Raw genomic sequence first — 18,216 nt, forward strand, 5'->3', positions numbered from 1 at the left:
GAACAGAGACTTCAACTTTATTGTGGCAGAAATGCATTCACTTAAAGTCATGATGATTCATTGTTTGTAAAAGATCTATTTTTAGCTGGCCTGAATTATATGGAGATTAAAGAGAATCATTAGCATAAAATTCCCCTTGATGCTTCTGCAGTTGGTATAATACAGAAGACTTTGATAAGATTTCTTCAGCCTAGATAACTTTGGTGAATCCCTGAGTGTGCTCAAAAGGCTGATTGGTAACCATACCAAGGCTTTTGTGGGTCAGTGATCTATTCCTCTGAGGACAGTGCCACTTTTCATACAGAACGCAATCCAAAATAAAGCCTTCTTACAATTGAAGTGTCAGAAGAAACAGGGAGATGAAGAGGAGGAAGGGTACATTTACAGCTGAGAGCACAGATATCTTTAGGAAAAGCATCGGTGCTGGGTTTTGCTGTTTGTACTGATATAAGATGAACGCTTCTTTCACTTCATCGCCTCCATCCAGACCATTACTTCCTGTCAAATAGAATGTGTGCAGCTCATGGGACTGCTACGTGGTGTAGGCTGCAGTGGTGGGGACGATGAGTGGCTAACTTTGGTCACAGATGAGTAACTGTGTGAGCATTGCTCTTTGTGTATCAGCACGCCATAGCAACACGACTCTGAAGGCATCTGTTACAATCCCTCAGCTTTTGCAACAAGTGACAAAGGTGGCAGAATATGTAATTGTTACAAAGTACTTTTAAACAGTGCAAGGCTCACATTGCTATGTGATACATTTGTGCAATAATGGCTGCTGTCTGATATCCTGGGACAAAACGTCTTCGGAAAATAAGGCCAAAAAGTGCTGCTAATGTTGTGGGGGTTTTGTTTGTTTGTTTGTTTGTTTTTAAAGAAAACTAACAACAAACATAAGAAATAATCTATAAAAATATAAGTAAATAGCCTCCATATTTAACTAGACCACTGCAAACCTACATCATGCATGTCGCCTAAATACAGTGAAATCTAATTTCTCAGTATCTGTCGTGAATTTGGCCAATCGGCTTACCTTTAAATTGTTAAGTTAAATCATGGTGACAACTACTCCACAAACGTCATCTCTGAAACACCTTTGTCCTTCCATCCTGAAAAGACTCACTTCTCCTTCAGGCCGTTACATAAAATAAATTTGCTGATAGAGGACAAGAATAACAGGAAAAGGGAAATCAAACACACATCAAGAAGAATGTCAGGACATAAGCAATTGTAAGAGGAGATTTTATGTGAGTTATCATTACAAAGAGCTGAGATTCATTGGGAATTTATGTATGTGAAGAGAATTCTTAGAATAAATCCACTGCAGTGACTCTCACTGTTACTGGAGAGACTGTTAAACGTGTCTTTTCACATTATGCAAAACCAGCAAACAAAATTAAGGGTCACAGCTTTAAGAAGAGCTGTTTGTACTATCTGTTAGAGCAAAATGACACAACATGTAGTCTTCTGGAAAAAGCAAATAGGTCATTAAATCTCAGATGAATAAAGCATGTTTCCAAACTGCTGTGGCTTTTTGTCTGCAGCAGTGCATGTTGGGCTGTGGCTGTAATTACACGAAGGCAATTGGACAATAGGTTTGAGTGGGACTGAAATTTGCCCCATGATAACAGAGTGAAAGGCTGTTTTGTAGAGTGCTCCATTGAAAGAAAGAGACCCACCTGCTGCCAGATAGGTGGTAGCCCACTGGGGCAGGCACACATGAACTCATGGCACCTTATTTGGATTAGAGGAAAAGGAAAAATCATATGATAAAAGGAGCTGATTCAGGGGAGCAACGTCTTGACTTTTTACTGGAGCTTTTATAAACAAGACTGTGATTAGGTTGTATGATGGGGTAATGGAGGTGCAGATGTTGAACTCGTAACATGTGAGCCTCACATGGGTGCCTGCCTGCTGTGTGTGTGAAAAAATCTCATTGGTGCTGGGGCATGACTTCTCATGATCTGCATTTATCTTTTATGTACCTATGTAGTAAAAAGAGCTCACAGTGTTACCAAACTCAAGGAACTGGTGGGGTTGACATTCAGTCCCCAGCGGTTCAACTGTGAAATGCAACACTCTTGGTCTTGTTAGAGAACTTGGAACTGTTGAAACAAGCTGCTCTGCTATATTAGCTCAGAGAATAGCATAAGGCTGCCAACTGCAAAACTGAAATTATTTCAGATCTGTCATCATTTCTAGACTCAAGAGAAAATTTTAAAAGAATATTTGTCCTTTATGCTTGTTTATTGCCATGCTAATGAAAGGAGAGAGTATTACATGTAAACTTTCATAAGAGAGAGGAAAAGAAAAATAAAAGCTTTTATCTGAGCCTCCAATACTTAGTGTATATCTAGCATTGCACTAAATAGGGTTTTATGGTTTCTAGGCAGTGCCAAGTTGTAATTCCTGTCCAGCAGTAACAGGGAATATTTCCCAGTACTGAATCTTGATTGCCTGTGTTGCTTCCTGTTAGAACAGTTCTTGCCTCTTCTGTTTGACCCGGTCAGGGTTTTTCCTGATCGTTTCTTGGACATGAGATTAGCTGGTTTGGGCCAGGATTCACTCCCAGCAGACAGCTGGGAGCAATCCATTTTTAGAAAAAGATCATTTCATTTTATAAGAGCAGAAAGACCCGTGGCTATGAGGATGGACAATAAGCTCTAGTAATAGTTTAGCAGTTGTGGAAAACTCATAGAAGACATTTTTAAGTGGACTTCAGTGCTCTCAGCAGTTCCCAGGACTGGACAGTTTTCTTCCAATAGAAAGTACAACTCTTAAGTCTTGGCTAAAACTGATACCATTTAGAATGTATAGAGTTACAGAATTTTACAGACGATAGCACAGAAAAAATCCTAAGGTTATCGTACTGAAATATAGTTGTATTCAATAGGGAGAGATGATAAGGAATAGGAAGAGAGAAATGAGAAAAAATGATCCTTTTAGCTTTTGGAGAAGAAGTTGCTGAGGTTTCATGTGGCATTAACTTGAGCATTGTGGAAGCTACTGAAAAAATCACACCAAGATGCTTCTTTTGAGGAGAAGTTCTGAGATTAAGTAGCATTTTGTAAGGCTGTGTCTGCATGATTCATGAAAGCCGATATCAGTCATTCTTGGTAGAGTGAAATGTGCATGGTTTCACTATTGACATGGACTGCCTGTTTCAGAAGATTGGTTTAATAAATATGAGATGGTGCATGTGATTAGCTTCCCAGAATCTCCCAGGACAACTAAAAGGAGATGTAAACACATAGCAGACGTTAGTGATGGCCCAAGAATACATCAAACTACTGCCGCTGAGCAAAAGTAAATTTTCAATGTACTGACATAAATAGGTTTTACTACAAAGTTATATTAGATATCTTGCAAGTAAGAGGGGACTCTGCTTCACAAGCTCTTCTTAGGACAGGCCCTTAGAATGTCATAAATAAAATGGTTAATATTTCAGTCATTGTATTTGAATCATTCATAAGATTTTAATCTGCTTTTGAAGAATTTGCAGGATTGCTGCTCTCGAGCAAACTTTCACATGATATACTAACTGCTCCTTTGCAGCATCGTGTGGAATCCCTTCCTAGTTTAAGTCAGTTAAAAATATTCTAAAATCCTTAGTTTTCTTTTGTTAAGCACTTTCCATAGCTATGTTTTTAAAAAGCAAATAATATGTGGCTGATGTGTTTAAATTCAGTTTGTAGAAGGTAATGTGAGTATGACATTGGCCTTATGTGCTTAAGGGATGGGTGAGGCAGGAAGCTGGCTGAATGCTATGCTAAAAAGAAAACTGCTCATTCTTTGCGTAAAAAAAAAAAAGGGGGGGTGGGGTGGAGACTGAACTACTTTGACACTGGAGTTATCTGAATTTTTTTCTCTGAATGATGTAACAGTGAGCTCATGAGAGTCAGATCAAATCCAGATGAAGAGCAGAGGCAAGAGTCCAGCTGAGAGTTTTGCTATTCACTGATTCATAAGAAACATGTTGATAAAATGTTGATAAAATAAGAATCTTCTGTAGTCTAGGCAAGGTAAAACAAATTTAATTGAGCCAGTGATTAAGTAAATATTTCTACCTATTAAAGCCTGTTGCTGGTAACAGCAGAAGTTTAGTAATAGAAACATTTGTAAATTTATATTTCATTGTTGACTTACATAATTTAATGAGGAAGCTACTTAATTCTAGTATATCGCTGTCACTGTGATTCACTTTGCTTTGTCTTAATCGTTTATTAAGAAGTCGACAAACAGCAGCTGGGAACAAAGTCATGAAGTTCCAAAGAACCTACTGATGCCATTTGAAATCGAAGAGCAAGACGTTGCTGAGTTCAGAAGATGCTGAATCCTAAAGTGGTAAGAAGGACACAGGGTTTTTTATCCCTGCTTTGCTTGGAAGTCATTCTTTCATAGTGTTTCAGCTGTAAATTACTAAGTGATACTCTGCTGATGCTTTAGAACACATGAACATGTTTTATCATTTCACATCCCATTTGCATGAACCCGTGTTAAATAATCTTTTGAATCTGATTTTACAACCTGGAGAGAATAATTGTGGTAGATTCAAACTATTGGAGCTACAGGGGGTACATTCACTTGTCAGTTTATTCACATCTAATTTTTGCCCACAAAGTTTTAGTCCGAAACTATAAGAGGGTCTTTTTATAATCCTCTGTACAGATATAGTTGTCCTTCTCTTTTTACAATGGAAGACTTGTTCAAATGAAAGCTAGCAGAAAAGAAATTTTGACTTCACAGATGCAAGATCCAATGGCATACTTGCATTAGGCACTGAGTTGCATATACTCATAGCTGGGAATGTGCAAAAAGCCATATAAGTAGGGCACCGCATACGCAGGAAGGAAAAGCTGTATGGGTCACTCAGCCTGGCACTTATATTTAAAATTAGAAGAAATCCATGTTACTGCTTGGTATTCTTGCTGGGGAAAAAAAAAAAAAAAAAAAAAAAAAAGCGGCAGTAAATCTTTTTTTATGCACAGTTATAAGATATTTGTTCATGTTCCCCAGCACAGCACAAGACCAGAACTGCAGTTTGAGCAGTGTCCTAGTACTTGGTATTCTGGTACTTCTGTTGCATCCAGCTCAAAGAAAATGAAGACTCTAAGTAGGAACGTACTGCATGTTAACCATAAGATTCAGAGAATGGAAACTCTGCATGTATCCTTATTCCTTCACCAGAGACACAGAGCAATCTTCTGCTGTATGGCCCTTCTAGAAGCTGTCATTACCACCTCACAGGTGAAGCTCAGTTCTTTTCTTCTTCCCTGGTGTTTCTAAGAGCATCTTCACTATGCTAATGGTAGCTTGGCATTGCAGACGCATATACCCATGTGTAACTTTTCCCCAGTCTCTAAACTGGAGTAGCCACAAAGGCCCATTAGGAAATCCGTTCCTCAGCCAGTAAGCCAGAAGGGCCTGGACAGCAAGAGTGACAGTGTGTTGATTCTGTATTTTCTCACCAAGGGAATAGGCAAGCAAGCTGCACGTGTACCACAGAAGGATGTGCAGCAATGGCAAGGTTAAGGCAGTGTCTGTAGTAGCTCTGAAAGTGGTGTGAAAGACTTGGCTGAACTGGCCTCATTTTATGGGACTGTTCTGGCTTTATCAACCTCACACAAGCTCCAAGCTTCACATTGAGTTTTTAATGACTGTAAGTTGTCCGAATTTTTGTTGACTGTATAATGCAGTGGCTTCTGCAGTATGGTGTGCACCACTGCCAAGCAGAGGTTTAGGGGTAAGAGTGACAGTAGTTGGTTTTCCACTTTGTGTTTTCCAACAACTTGAATTTGTTGGTTTATTTATTTAGTTTTTCAGTCTAAGAAATGATTGATCTAATGATAACAGACAAAAGTAAAGCTTACTGACACAAAGATACAGCATAAAGACATGGATACAAGCCAAGCATATAGCATAATGTTAGTGTATAACTTCTTTACTGCCAAAAAACAATAAGGTCATTTTATTAAAGCAGTTGTGAGAAGGAAATCTCTAGTTCTTATGTTAATGCAAAAATTCTATAATGATGGGAATTGGGGTCAGATTATAATTACTAAGATAGTTGGCACTGCAGATATGTCTAACACATTGCTAGATGCTGAATGGAAGTTTCTTTCATAGTGGCTAATTTTACAAGCTAATGCTGCATATGCGTATCACGGAATTACACAATTAATTACATTTAATGAAGGATAGTGTGAGGCTACCCAATCAGTTTTGTGATAATTTGCCTACAAGACGACTGGAGATTTCTTTGTGCATTTCCAGTTGTCAGCTTTTGGACGTGGTTGATTTTGTTGTCATTCCTTTACAGAAAACCTGTGGTCTTTCTTGTGGATCTGAAATGGTTATTCCACGTTTAATATAACAGTATTATGAAATATGTGCACATCTTTGCCTGTCTAAATTTTTGGGATATAAATACACTCTGTTGTAGATGATTTACATTTCTGATCATAGGATACAAGTCTACCCATTTTCTAAAGCAGCAAATTAGTATTTATAAAGCACTGTCTGCAGGCAAGGACTTTCTTGGGTGGCAAGATCAAAGTTGCATTGCAATGGTGTTTTATGTGTGTTAAGAAAGCCTGTGTAAGTAAGGGAAGCATATAGACCTCTGCTGTTAAAAGTTTTGCAGTGTGAGATGGCGTCAAGTTTTAAACCCTCTGAATTCTTTTTTATGATAAACAAATATTGTGATCACAGAATCACAGAACTGTAGGGATTGGAAGGGACCTCTAGAAATCACTGAGTCCAACCCCTAGTGATGATGGTGGTGACCAGTACCAGTACACTGCTTCCTGGTTGCACAAAAGTAATAGCCTGTTGTAAAGATCTCCAGACATCTGGAAGTTTGTTCCTTTCTTTCACAGCTTTTCTGTGTAGTCTGAGTATATGCCTGCATTACCTTCAGGCAGCTGGAGTCGAATGCATCACTTTTTTCTACGTCAGATGCTGTGAAACATTTGGGAATTTCAGCATAATTCTTTGCTCACTATTGACTCTAAAATAGGTGTATATATGTGTGCTATTTTGGTTAAAGCTACTGAAGTGCTTCAGGGAATGACACATTCTGGTGCAAAATACTGACCGTCTCCTTTTATGTCTGAAGATTTCAAACCTTCGTCAAAAGAATACTGTTCCTTTGTTATTTCCTGTACATTGGTAGTTAGTCCAGCTTTTCTTGCCCTAGGAGTTATTATTTCCTCAACCATTGCATTTACCTTTCTACCAGAGATTAGAGAATTCCTGTTTTCACATTCGCTGTAGCACATGATTCAGATACTTGTATTCTTTCTTCAGTAAGTTCTTGATGTGCACACCATTAAAGGCAGTTAATGGTCTCTGTCCATTATCTGTGCATATGGCAAATCATGCTGAGCTTCTGTTCCAATTCCTGATTTTGCTATACAGCTTGAAGTCTATTAGGGATAGAAGTGGTACCATTAAGTAACTAATACATTCATTTCAAACTGTGTAATTAACTAAGCTTTAATTCTGTTTGATTATTGAGCAGCACGGAGTATCTGAAAGACATTAAACTCTTTCTATGACAAGTTTCCTCAGAATGTATTCTGAGGACACATCTATTAAGATTTTCTGCCTACTCACATTCTGGCTTTGTGTATTTCTAGTTTTTTTTCAAGCCCGAAACAAACCTACAACTTCTATATAATAAACTTCTGCAGACTTAAATGCTGCCATTTTTATGGACCCACAAGTTCATGCGTGCTTTTTTAGCTCACTGTTAAGCCAAAAACGTAGTCTTTAGCAGGTTTGCATTCCACTTTGTTGCTTCCTTTCTCACAACAAATCTCATCTTAGTTGAGTTTAGTTCTAAGTACACCTGTTACTACTAGTCCTTTAAAATGGTTGCAGCCAAGAGCATAGATGAAGATGAAATCCCATGTATCCCATGTATCATCTCATATCATTCATATCAGTAGTAAAAGGATAGCGTGTTTCTGGAGTCCAAGATATGAGATGAATAATTTGAGAAGATGATGATGAAGTAATAATGGACCACTGAACAAGGACAGCTTTTTGTTCCTTTCCTTTTCATTTTTTTTTAAAGGAAATGCTAGGATTTTTGCTCTGATTTGACTTGGATTCTTTTCCTCTCTTTCTTTGGGGAGGATGTAACAAAGGAAATAGTTTGTAGGCAAAAAGAAAGCAAGAAAAGTAAAATAAGTGTTTCCTCCCATGAGGTAGAGCAGTGCGGTCAATGAAGCAGCAGCATCCTATGCTTTTGCCACCTGCCTGACCATCATTAGGTGACAGTAGTAGCTTCAGAGTAGGACTTAGTGGTGAGGGAGGACTTGAAAAAGGTTAAGGGATGCTAGTTTGTTTTCTGCAGGGAGGGTGCTCCTGGTGGTAATTAAGGAAGGTACCTGAGGGAAAGCAGATCAGGAGCTAGCAGAACCTGATATCACTGAGTTGCCTTGTGAAGACTGGAGAAGAGCTGGTTCCCAAAGCAAAGGATTGATGACAAAGTTATTGATTCCTGTGACTTTGCAACAAATCATACAGGCTGTATTGTGAAACACTTCTTGTTCTTCCCTGGTATGGCTGAAAGTACAGACAGGACTGCCTTTGTCTTTTTCATATCTGCGAATTGTTCTTGGAAGATATCTTGCAAATATGGGTGTGTTTTTTTTTTTTGATGTTCAGAGATTAACTGCTGCTTATGACAGCTAATAGCCACTTACACACATGTGGACATGGAGAGACTGAGAAGAGATTTGGTGCCTCTTGGTAGCACTTTGCTTCCTCCTGCTCAGGTGACTTGGCTCTGATTGTTCAGCACAGTTGCTCAGTTCCTTCTCTCCTCTACGCTCCTCCCTAAGAAGTTCAGAAGTTTAAAAATTTTATCTGCTTCATCTTTCTTTGCCCTGTCACCTGGATTTCATCAGAAGCTGAAACAGCCCACCTCTGTGCATATTTTCCTCTTCCTTCACCAGTATTAAAACATGTGTTATGTTAGATTATTAGTGTATTAATTTGTAGAAGTACAGTACTAGCAGTAAAGACTAACATATATTCTCCAAAATTGATGTTTTCATTCTAAAAAAGTAGTCTTTGGAAACAAGCAAATGAGACAAGATGAAACAAACATGTAACATGCTGTAAGAGCTAGTATAGGCATGTTTTTCATTTGTCATCCCAGGTTCTCTTTTTTTGTGCTGTACTAAATGACCATAGGTTATCCCTGGCCTTAAATTCTTAATTAAGGACTCGTCTCTGCCTAGAGGTGAGATTTTGGAGTGTTACAGTTGGTATGGCTGTAAGAAATATGTGAGATAAATACTCTATTTAAAAAGATTTTGTTATCTCATGCTTAGCCTTTTTGCTTTTTCCCCATGTGCCAAATGAAGAATTACAGATGAATTTTGTCCACAGCTAAACTCTGAAACATGCTCAGTGTAGAAAGCGCATTGCAATTTCTTACAGTAAGCATTTTGAGCATCCAAGTGAGCACGTGCAGGAAGTAAATGAGTAAAGTAGGAAACAGATCAGTCTCTCAAAGTAAATGTCAGCTTCAAAGGATATTGACTTCTTAAAAATAGATGCAAATTGTTACCCTAGCTTTACAGTATATGCTTATCATTTTCCATTATGATCTTATTCCTGGAAATCTGAGTCAGTTTTGCTTTCTGTTTGTATGTTGATTATCTGAAAAAGCACTTATTGAAGAGCTTGGAGTCCAGGCTAATGCTAAATTTTTGTTTGAAAGAAAAAACATTGTAGTGAAAAAGCTTGGCACCAGCTGTGGTTAAAGCTGTCTTCTGCTGGAGCATGTAAGGATTCATATCCTCATCGGTACCTCCTCACTTCTTTAAACTTGCAGATGTTTGAATGAGAGAGGAGATAGATACAAGCTTAAGTCAGTCTTAGTGTTGGAAGGAACAGTCAAGAAAATTGCTCTACATTCACATCTGGTTCGCTAATGCTGAAATTACAAAAGTTATTGAAAATATATTTTGCAGATCCACAATTGAATGTGTCTGTTTGGGATTAAATATCAATTTTCTCTGCCCCCCGACAGCTCTTAAATGTCTAATATACTCTAAACAGGAAATGCTGAGATAAATAATTTTTTAAAAAAAGTAAGTGATTTTTATCTATGTTAACATTAGTTGGTTGGTATTTTTTTATTTTACGTACAGCTGGATGCAATCACGGCATCAGTTCCAGAGATTAAACATCCTGACAATACGTATAAGAAAAATAGTCAGATTAATTTCTTTATCAAACTGAGTCGATTCAAAGTAAGGAATGGAAACCATCTGATGTATTTTACAGATCAAAGCTAATTCTCCATTGACACACATGCACTTGAGTAGGCGCGCCTTTGTGACAGCTAAATTATAGGAGTGCTTTACACACACATTATCTTGTCACAACACAAGAACATCCCACTGTGCTAAAATACCTCTTCCAGAAGAAACAAGTAATTTACCCATAGTGCTGAGGAAGGTACTGAGCAACTTCTTTCTTTTTACATTTTGTTTATTTCCACTGTCTACAGGCGTCAGACAAAAAAAACCTATTTGCTTTATTTTGCCTGTTATATTTGTTGCTTTATCCTCTCTTTGCCTCCTTTCTGTTTAATGAAATGTATTGGTAGCTGTGCCAGTGGCTGAAAGTGAAACAGTGATTTCAGCTTGGGTTCAGTTGCATATTTAAAGGGACTGATGATAGGGATTTTTGCCACTTTGGTGTTAGGGAGGGTGAATATGACAGTATTTGTCATAGCATATTTAATATACAGGACCTGGATTTGCAACAAGGCGACATCTGTATAACTGGAGCTGATAGTGCCAGGGCGTTTTGTTTTGTTTTCAGCCCATTATACAGAGGCAATTGCAGATTTAGAATTTCTTTCATGGACCGAGCAGTTTCCCTGCCCTGTGGTCCTTATCCCAGCCTTTAGGCCCTGGAAACCAGCCTTCCCTGAAAATGCACACTCCTGTGAGTAAATACACTAAAAAAAAAATTAATGATTTTAAGTAAGCCAGGGCAGCTGCTGGGCACCATATTAGGGGCCTCACCACTGGGCACCACCTTAAGGGCCTCACCACCGGGCACCATCTTAGGGGCCTTGCCGCCAGCCCTGCACTCAGTGCAGCTGCATGCAATGATTTCTCTTTTCATACAGCAAATATGAGAAAAGCATCTTTTATCTCTCCAAGCTGATGTTTTACAGCATTTCACAGCAGTTCTGCATTAGAGGGCTGGACACGTCTATGTCACCTTTTCTACACTGCTAGCCTTTCCTGCTCCTGTTCACCTGCAGTTAAGCTCGCACATTCTGAATTCCTCACATGAAGGTTGGTTGCCATGGAAAGAATTGTGTTTCCATAAATGAATATATTCTATGTAAGAAAAATTTAAGCGTAAGTCTGATACTATTTTAATAGTATAGAGAAAAACATGTGAAGGAAAGGAAGTGAATAGTGCAAAAAATGCACATATATTTCCTCTCCACGTTTAATCACAATGATTATATTGTACTATTTCATCATATTTTATGCATACTCCAAAATATTCATTACCCCATCTGAAATAGGCATTTATAATGCTGCACTTTTACTAAGTAATTTGAATTGCCAATTCATTAAATAGAGCTAGGTTGTTTTCAACATGTGAAGCTTTTTTTTTTTTTTTTTAAATCTATCAGTATCTCGTGATACAAAAATAGTTTGGCATACTTTTTCCCAACAGGGTTTCCTTAAGTTTCTGTATAAATTAATTATTGCTATTCCATTGAGGTATTTTCTCTCTGATTAAGCTGGACGTGCCTATACTACTGTTCAAAACTGTTATGTAATAGGCTTGTACATGACTGTGGTAAGAAAATGAGACAATGATTTTGAATTTGTTAAGGACTGATGCTTTTGACATTTCCACATAAGGAACATGATCCTTATCTGTCAAGTTTTTTGATTGATTGAGGAAAAAGTTGTGTGCTTTACAGTATTTAGTTAATTTTACAGCTGATTCACGTGAATTCCGATGAATTTTAGTTAATCCTCAGAACTTATGTAAAAAATTCCTTTTATATTCTCCCATAATTAAACTGCCACTCGTTCAACAGGGTACATTTCATGATGCTGTGCTCCAAATCTCAATTTTTGCCCTTCATAAGTATAATTTACCACATGACATGTGCTTAGTGGATATGTGACTGGAATCCTCCTGTGGAACGGCAATTTTGCTGCCCCTTCTGTTTTATCCCCTTGCTGTTCTCAATCCCTTATTTTCTTTTAGCCTTGTTGACTACAGCAACAGCATCACAATGCTTTTTCACAGGACACTGGTGGACAAGATGGAGATCTATGAGGCTGTACTTTGGTTCAGCTTTTCTGTCTGGGAATCAAGAGTGTTAGGAGAGGTGAACACTGAGATTGAGAGAGAAATAATGTGTTTTTGATAGAGTACTGTAAATGGCTTTGTTCCAGTACTCATGTAAAACCTTAAATGAATACAAAATAAACCCATGCTGCATTTATCTTGGCCATGATTTGAATATTGGATGAAGATTAAAGAATGTTCACACATTGCTGAGCTGTTAAGTTCAGAGTTGCTATTTAAGTAACTTTTCAGTTTACTCCCACGTAAGCTTGTAGTCAAAGGTCTCTGCAAAACATTTGATGGTAGAATTGGGAATTCATGAATGTTCTTATCTGTTTGTATCTTTATAAGAAGAATACCAGGAAACAAACAAATATTGTGATGGTGATCATTAATTTTAAGGGTTTTGTTTGAGTTTGACTCTTATGGGTGGAAAGCTAACCTAATGTGCTCAGCACTGTTCCTATACTTCAGCTATTGTTAAATATATATTCCATTGTGGTTTATTTTGGCTGTGAGCTTTGAGAAGTGAGAACCATGCATCAGTAATTAAAGGCACTATCACAGCTGAAGTTTCAGTTAGTTATCTTTTTTCTACCACGGCATCCCATGAGTCAAAAAAAGCAGTGACGTCTGTAAGAAGGAGATTATTTTTAGAAGTGTCTCCAATAAAATGCACAGAAGTTGCAATACATCTTGACTTCTTGTACTATCACAGAGTCTCTATTTGTCACTGCAGTATTTTAACTATTAGATGCGATTATCCTGGGACAGTAGTGTACCTTGCTATAATTTTGTATTAGGGTCTTGGTTTTAGTGAATTTGTATAAGGATATTGTTCACAAGACCAAAATCAGTGTTGCCTTCTTAATAGAGTAGTGTTTGCTACCCAAAAAACCCCTCTAATTTTGTATCCAAGTTTGCCACTGACACATTGAGTGACCTGTAAAGGAGGTGATATTCCCTTTCCTCATCTTGATTTTCCATCTGTGAAATGAGGATAATAATTCTGATCTACTGAAGAAAAGATGATTGAAGCCAAATACGCATTCATGATTGAAATTTGAACCTCACTCTGCTGTGTAATGCCATATGTATAGTGAATGTTGTTGACATATATTCTTTAAGATGGTCTGGTCAGTATTAATACAGGGAGAAGAAGGCTTTGAAGAGAAGACAGTTCCTTCTTTGAAATGAACAGGCATACACTGCATGCTGAGAAAGGGACATATTGTTCTATTTTACATGTGGGTTACCCAAGCTCTGCATCTAGGGTTACACAAGGGAATAATACAGAACTGAGGACCTAACTAAACATTCAATGGATTATCAAGAAAAGCATCTCATCTATCTGGCTTCTGTTTGTACTCATTTGGGTGCATCATGCGTATCTAGTGATAAGAACTATTTAAATTAATAGGAAAAAAGAATTGAAAGTCTTGACAAAGACCACACTGGGCAATGCACATCATAGTTCTTCAGGGAAGGTATGGTTTACTTAACCAAGCAATGACTATCTCTAGATATAAATCTTACTTTGGCATATTATGCAAAGATGTGATGGTGACTGATAGATTACAGGCTGGAGACAATGCTTGCTCTGCTGGATTTGTGAATTGTTTGTGAAGCAGCAGAAATTAGGCGTGTGATTCTGATCCAGGCCTGCACAGAGCAGGTACCATCAGGGAGCACAACAGGCCTGATGAAATGCACTGCTTTGAAAAAAAATAACTTTCCCTACTTGTCAACAACTTTATATCCTAAGTATTTCTAAGAGCCAAGAACAGCCAAAAGAATTAGATTATTTTGAGGGGAACAAGGTATTGTTGGACACACAGTGCACTCTTTAAACATCACAAAAGGAAAGTATCTAGTTTCAATCCAAGCCTCCAGTTCAACACCTAATTCCTGGTGGCTCCAAACTGCAGTTAGTGATTCTCATGAACTGAAAGAGTTTGACACTTCCTAGAAAGCTCACGGTGTATCACAGTCTTAGAAAATAAATAACATAATGGCTTGTGTTGAAGATTTAGTGTTTTAGTGAACGTTGTGTTTGAGCTGAGATTATTCTTTAAGGCTTATTTTGAATATTGGAAACATGCACATGCCTTGTTTTTGCACAGACAGAGAGACAAAACTGTTCAGGTGCTATTGAGACATTTTTGGGTTTTAGATTCTGCATAAATCAATTAAGAGAAATTATTGTTGCTTCAACAATAGATGCAGTAATTGAATACACTCAATGCAATCACTAGTGCCTAATTTGACTTCTAGTAAGCCACCTTCCATTTATCTTTGCCAAGTAGCTATTATATTGAGCTTTCATAGAATAAAATTGCATATTGATTTTATTTTTTTTAATGTGGTAAATGTTTACACTAGAGTGTAATGCTAGAATTTCCAGATACTTAGGTACAAAATAAGTACCTAAGCATCTGTTGATCTGCTTCGGTTGCCACTGCAAATTTCAGTCCATCTAAATTAATTTCTGCAATTCTTCTATGGAAATTAACAGTAAATAAGTTGATTTTTATCATGTATTCGGTATTCTCCTTAATAAACTGTCTTGAATTTCTAGCATGTGCCCAGAGAAAACATATAATTATCCTTCCAAAGGCTTTAAAAAGCCTTACTGCCAAGTCTATCAACACTGCCTTTGAAAGCGATAAACAGTCCCTTAATGGCACGTGCCACCACCAATGTGAGACATGCTTCATGTTTATTTTGGTTGCATTTGCTGTTAGCTTGAGAAAATTCTGTTAATACCTTGAGCTATTTGTAGCCTTTTTGCTGACTTGTTACAGTGTGTTAAGCACCTTTAGCAGTCTATACAGTGCATTCCATAACAAAATTTTGTGGCACCTGGGGCTTTGTGTTATATCGTGACACCATGAGCAATCAATACCAATAAGCATACACACATAATACTTTGTTACTGGGAAGCAAGAAGAAAGAAAGAGCAATAGTAGAACTACACAGCTTGATTAACTTTGGATCTTGAAATGTCAGAACTAAGACAGCAGAGAAATAAAAGTAGTAGTATATAAGTATATAAGGTAGTGAACCAGAATGAGATAAATGCTTTTCCCTTTGCTGATGGAAATAAACTGGCTTACCTAGAGACACACAAAAACTTTATAACATAGCTGGGAAATGACCAAAGATCTCCCGAGTCTTCATTCACTAACTTCACTTTGAAGCAATACCTATTCTCCAGCCCATTCTTTCTTGAGTTTATTAGCAAGTGCAAAAAAAAACCCATACAAACAACAATGTTGACATTTTTAATCTCTCTTTTTTTTTTTTTTTTTTTTTCCTCATCTTTTAGGAATGTATATCACTTCTAAGTTTGCGTACTGACTGTATATGAGGAAGACTTTCCTTTTGGCTTGAAAATATTATGTTCATGCTTTTCTCATTACTGGCTTAAGTCATGAAGTGCTCTTGTTTGTCAGTGTAAGCCGAGCGTATGACAATTTAGATGACATGGTAAATATTTAAGAGAGAAATTTCAGATTCACTTTTTGCATGTGGTGAGTGAATGCAACTAAACCAAATTCACACCACAAAACCTTATCAAAAGCATCTTTAAGTTGGCATTTAGTCCTTCATTCAAGAAAGACCTCTGCACATGCGGCAGCAATACTGCCCCTAATTTCACCTTGCAGGCTGTGTCAGTAGGGAGGATTCTACAGCATGAGTGAACACAGAGACACATCCTGTCCCATGCTAAGACCTGATGTCTCCAGACCTCTTCATCTTGGTTGAGGAGCTAGTGCTGCTTTTCATACCAGCCTGGAAAACCTAGCTTTTTGTATGTTGTTTGTTCACATGCCAGGAGTCACTTTAATCTTACTTTGTATTTTTATTTATTGGTTATGGTACTGCTAATCAGCCCTCTGTTGTTTCAGGTATGGACTATGTTGTGTTTGTTATGCTATTCATATTACAAATGCCAACGTCCAGTGAAACAGTTAATTGAGTCTTTGGAAGTACATTCCAGTAGTCCAATTCACCAAGATTAATGCTTCTCAAATACTCCCCAGGGACTTATTCGCTTTCTGCCTGACATGGCAATCTACCTCTCTCTCCTAGTATTCTGGCATTTAAAAGCCATCACAAATGTTGGCAACATCCTTCTTTTCTGTGCCTTCCTAAATCCCTAACTCACCAGCTTGCAAGTGAGTGTACAGGTAACTATGTACAAGAATTTCTGTGAAATGTAGATGGAAATACTGCAATATAGAGAGGACAGGAGTGAGTTTGGAAAATACTAGGAGGTCTCAATCAGTTTTTTCTTTGCCCTTTCATACCAAATATTTGAGCCTGTGTAGGAGCCATGTAAGACCTTAGAGTTCACTGAAGGAGATGAGAATAAGCAACTCTTACTTTTTACGAGGTAAACTCTCTCTTCCAACCAAACAGAGCAAAAAGCTTTAAGCTTCTCCCAAGTGGAAGCTAAAAAGGCAGAAACAGAAACAACTCATTTAGTTCATTTTCACATGGCTTTTACTTCAGCCCTGGACTAGAACCGAGGAGGAAAAAATGACATTCGGGTATTCGCGTTGCAATCTACTTGAGGGTCATAGAAAATGTTGATCGGATTCATATTTCTTTGATAGTTAATTGGACTTATCGTGTCACTGTGTCAATGAAATATAAGTTGGAAAGTATCTTTATTTGCTTAACTAGTAAAATAACTGTGGTTGTTCTGTTCCTTCTGATGTAGAACAGACTCTTCCTATGTGACTTCTTGGTGTTCTGCCTCGAGTCTGCACACACTACTTTGATTCTATCCTCTGCCGAAGTGTGTGTCCCAACAGGGCAGACTGATATTCTCTTTCAGAGATTTTGCTTATTATTTTTTCTTGCACGGAGAGGAATAAAAATAATCTTTGTCAAAGAGTACAAGTGGCTAACCTCTTGGAAAATGGGCAAGGTATGGAAATTATTCCTACCTTGGAATATTTGAATTGTTATGTTTATGTTAAGCATAAAAAGCTCAATCTGTAGATCACAACAGTGTTTCTAAATTTTTTTTCTTTAATGACACACAGGAAAACAGGAATATCTTCTAGTGATATCTTCACTATGTTTATGTATGACACTCTCCTATATTAAACACTGGTCTGGAGTAGCATTAACATAATAGGAACAAGCATATACAGCTGTCTTTTAAATTAAAGACCAGTGTGCGCATTCCTTTTATTGTTGTCCAAAAAGTCCATTTGAGAACATTTAAAATATTACAGCTAGAACAACAATTATATAAGTGATCAGTAACAGACCTTATTTACATGCAGTCACATTCATGTTTGAATTATTTTCCAATGAAAATCTTTTTTTTTTTTTTTTTTTTTAACTTTCTATGGTTCTTTATTTTTAATGCAATAGCAAAACTCACAGGTCTCAAGAAGTATTTTTAATTTATTGCTTTGTAATTTGTTGTCACATTTGTTAAGAATACATTTCAAGATCAAGGTGTATAATTTTCTATCTTTTTCTTTTTAATGAAAGCCTAGAAATTACCAATAAAACAAAACCTTCAGATTTTCAGTCGTTAAAACTGTCTCAAGATTTATAGATTTACGTAGACTGCTCTGAAAGTAATGCCTCCTATGTATTTTTGGGGAAACTACAGTAAATACAGGGAGCACAGTAGCATTATTTGGTAGTGCAAATGCTCAGTTACAAATAATATTTTTCATCATAGCCACCACCATTAGTTGTGCATTTTTTCCAGACATGAACAGGAGTTTGCATGCTGTGTGGCTGTCCAGAGCATGGCTTGTCTTTCATGTCATTGTTGCCACTGCATAAACACACCACCCACTGCTTCACTGTGCTCACGTTTGC

At 37.4% G+C, this 18,216-nt stretch overlaps 1 long non-coding RNA gene across 4 annotated transcripts in view; it reads left to right on the forward strand.

The window, feature by feature from the left end:
- LOC107314326 overlaps positions 1-18,216 on the forward strand; it is a 167,263-nt gene that overhangs the window by 1,613 nt on the left and 147,434 nt on the right. For 3 of the 4 annotated variants that reach the window (XR_001555337.2, XR_001555340.2, XR_004307507.1), the window contains exons 1-2: positions 3,904-4,022; positions 4,229-4,344. This is a non-coding gene — a long non-coding RNA (uncharacterized LOC107314326). Of the gene's footprint in view, positions 1-3,903; positions 4,023-4,228; positions 4,345-18,216 lie in introns of those variants that run through there. The other variant, XR_001555339.2, reaches the window with a different exon arrangement.

This window comes from Coturnix japonica, chromosome 5 (genome assembly GCF_001577835.2).
Source record: "Coturnix japonica isolate 7356 chromosome 5, Coturnix japonica 2.1, whole genome shotgun sequence".
NCBI lineage: Eukaryota > Metazoa > Chordata > Aves > Galliformes > Phasianidae > Coturnix > Coturnix japonica.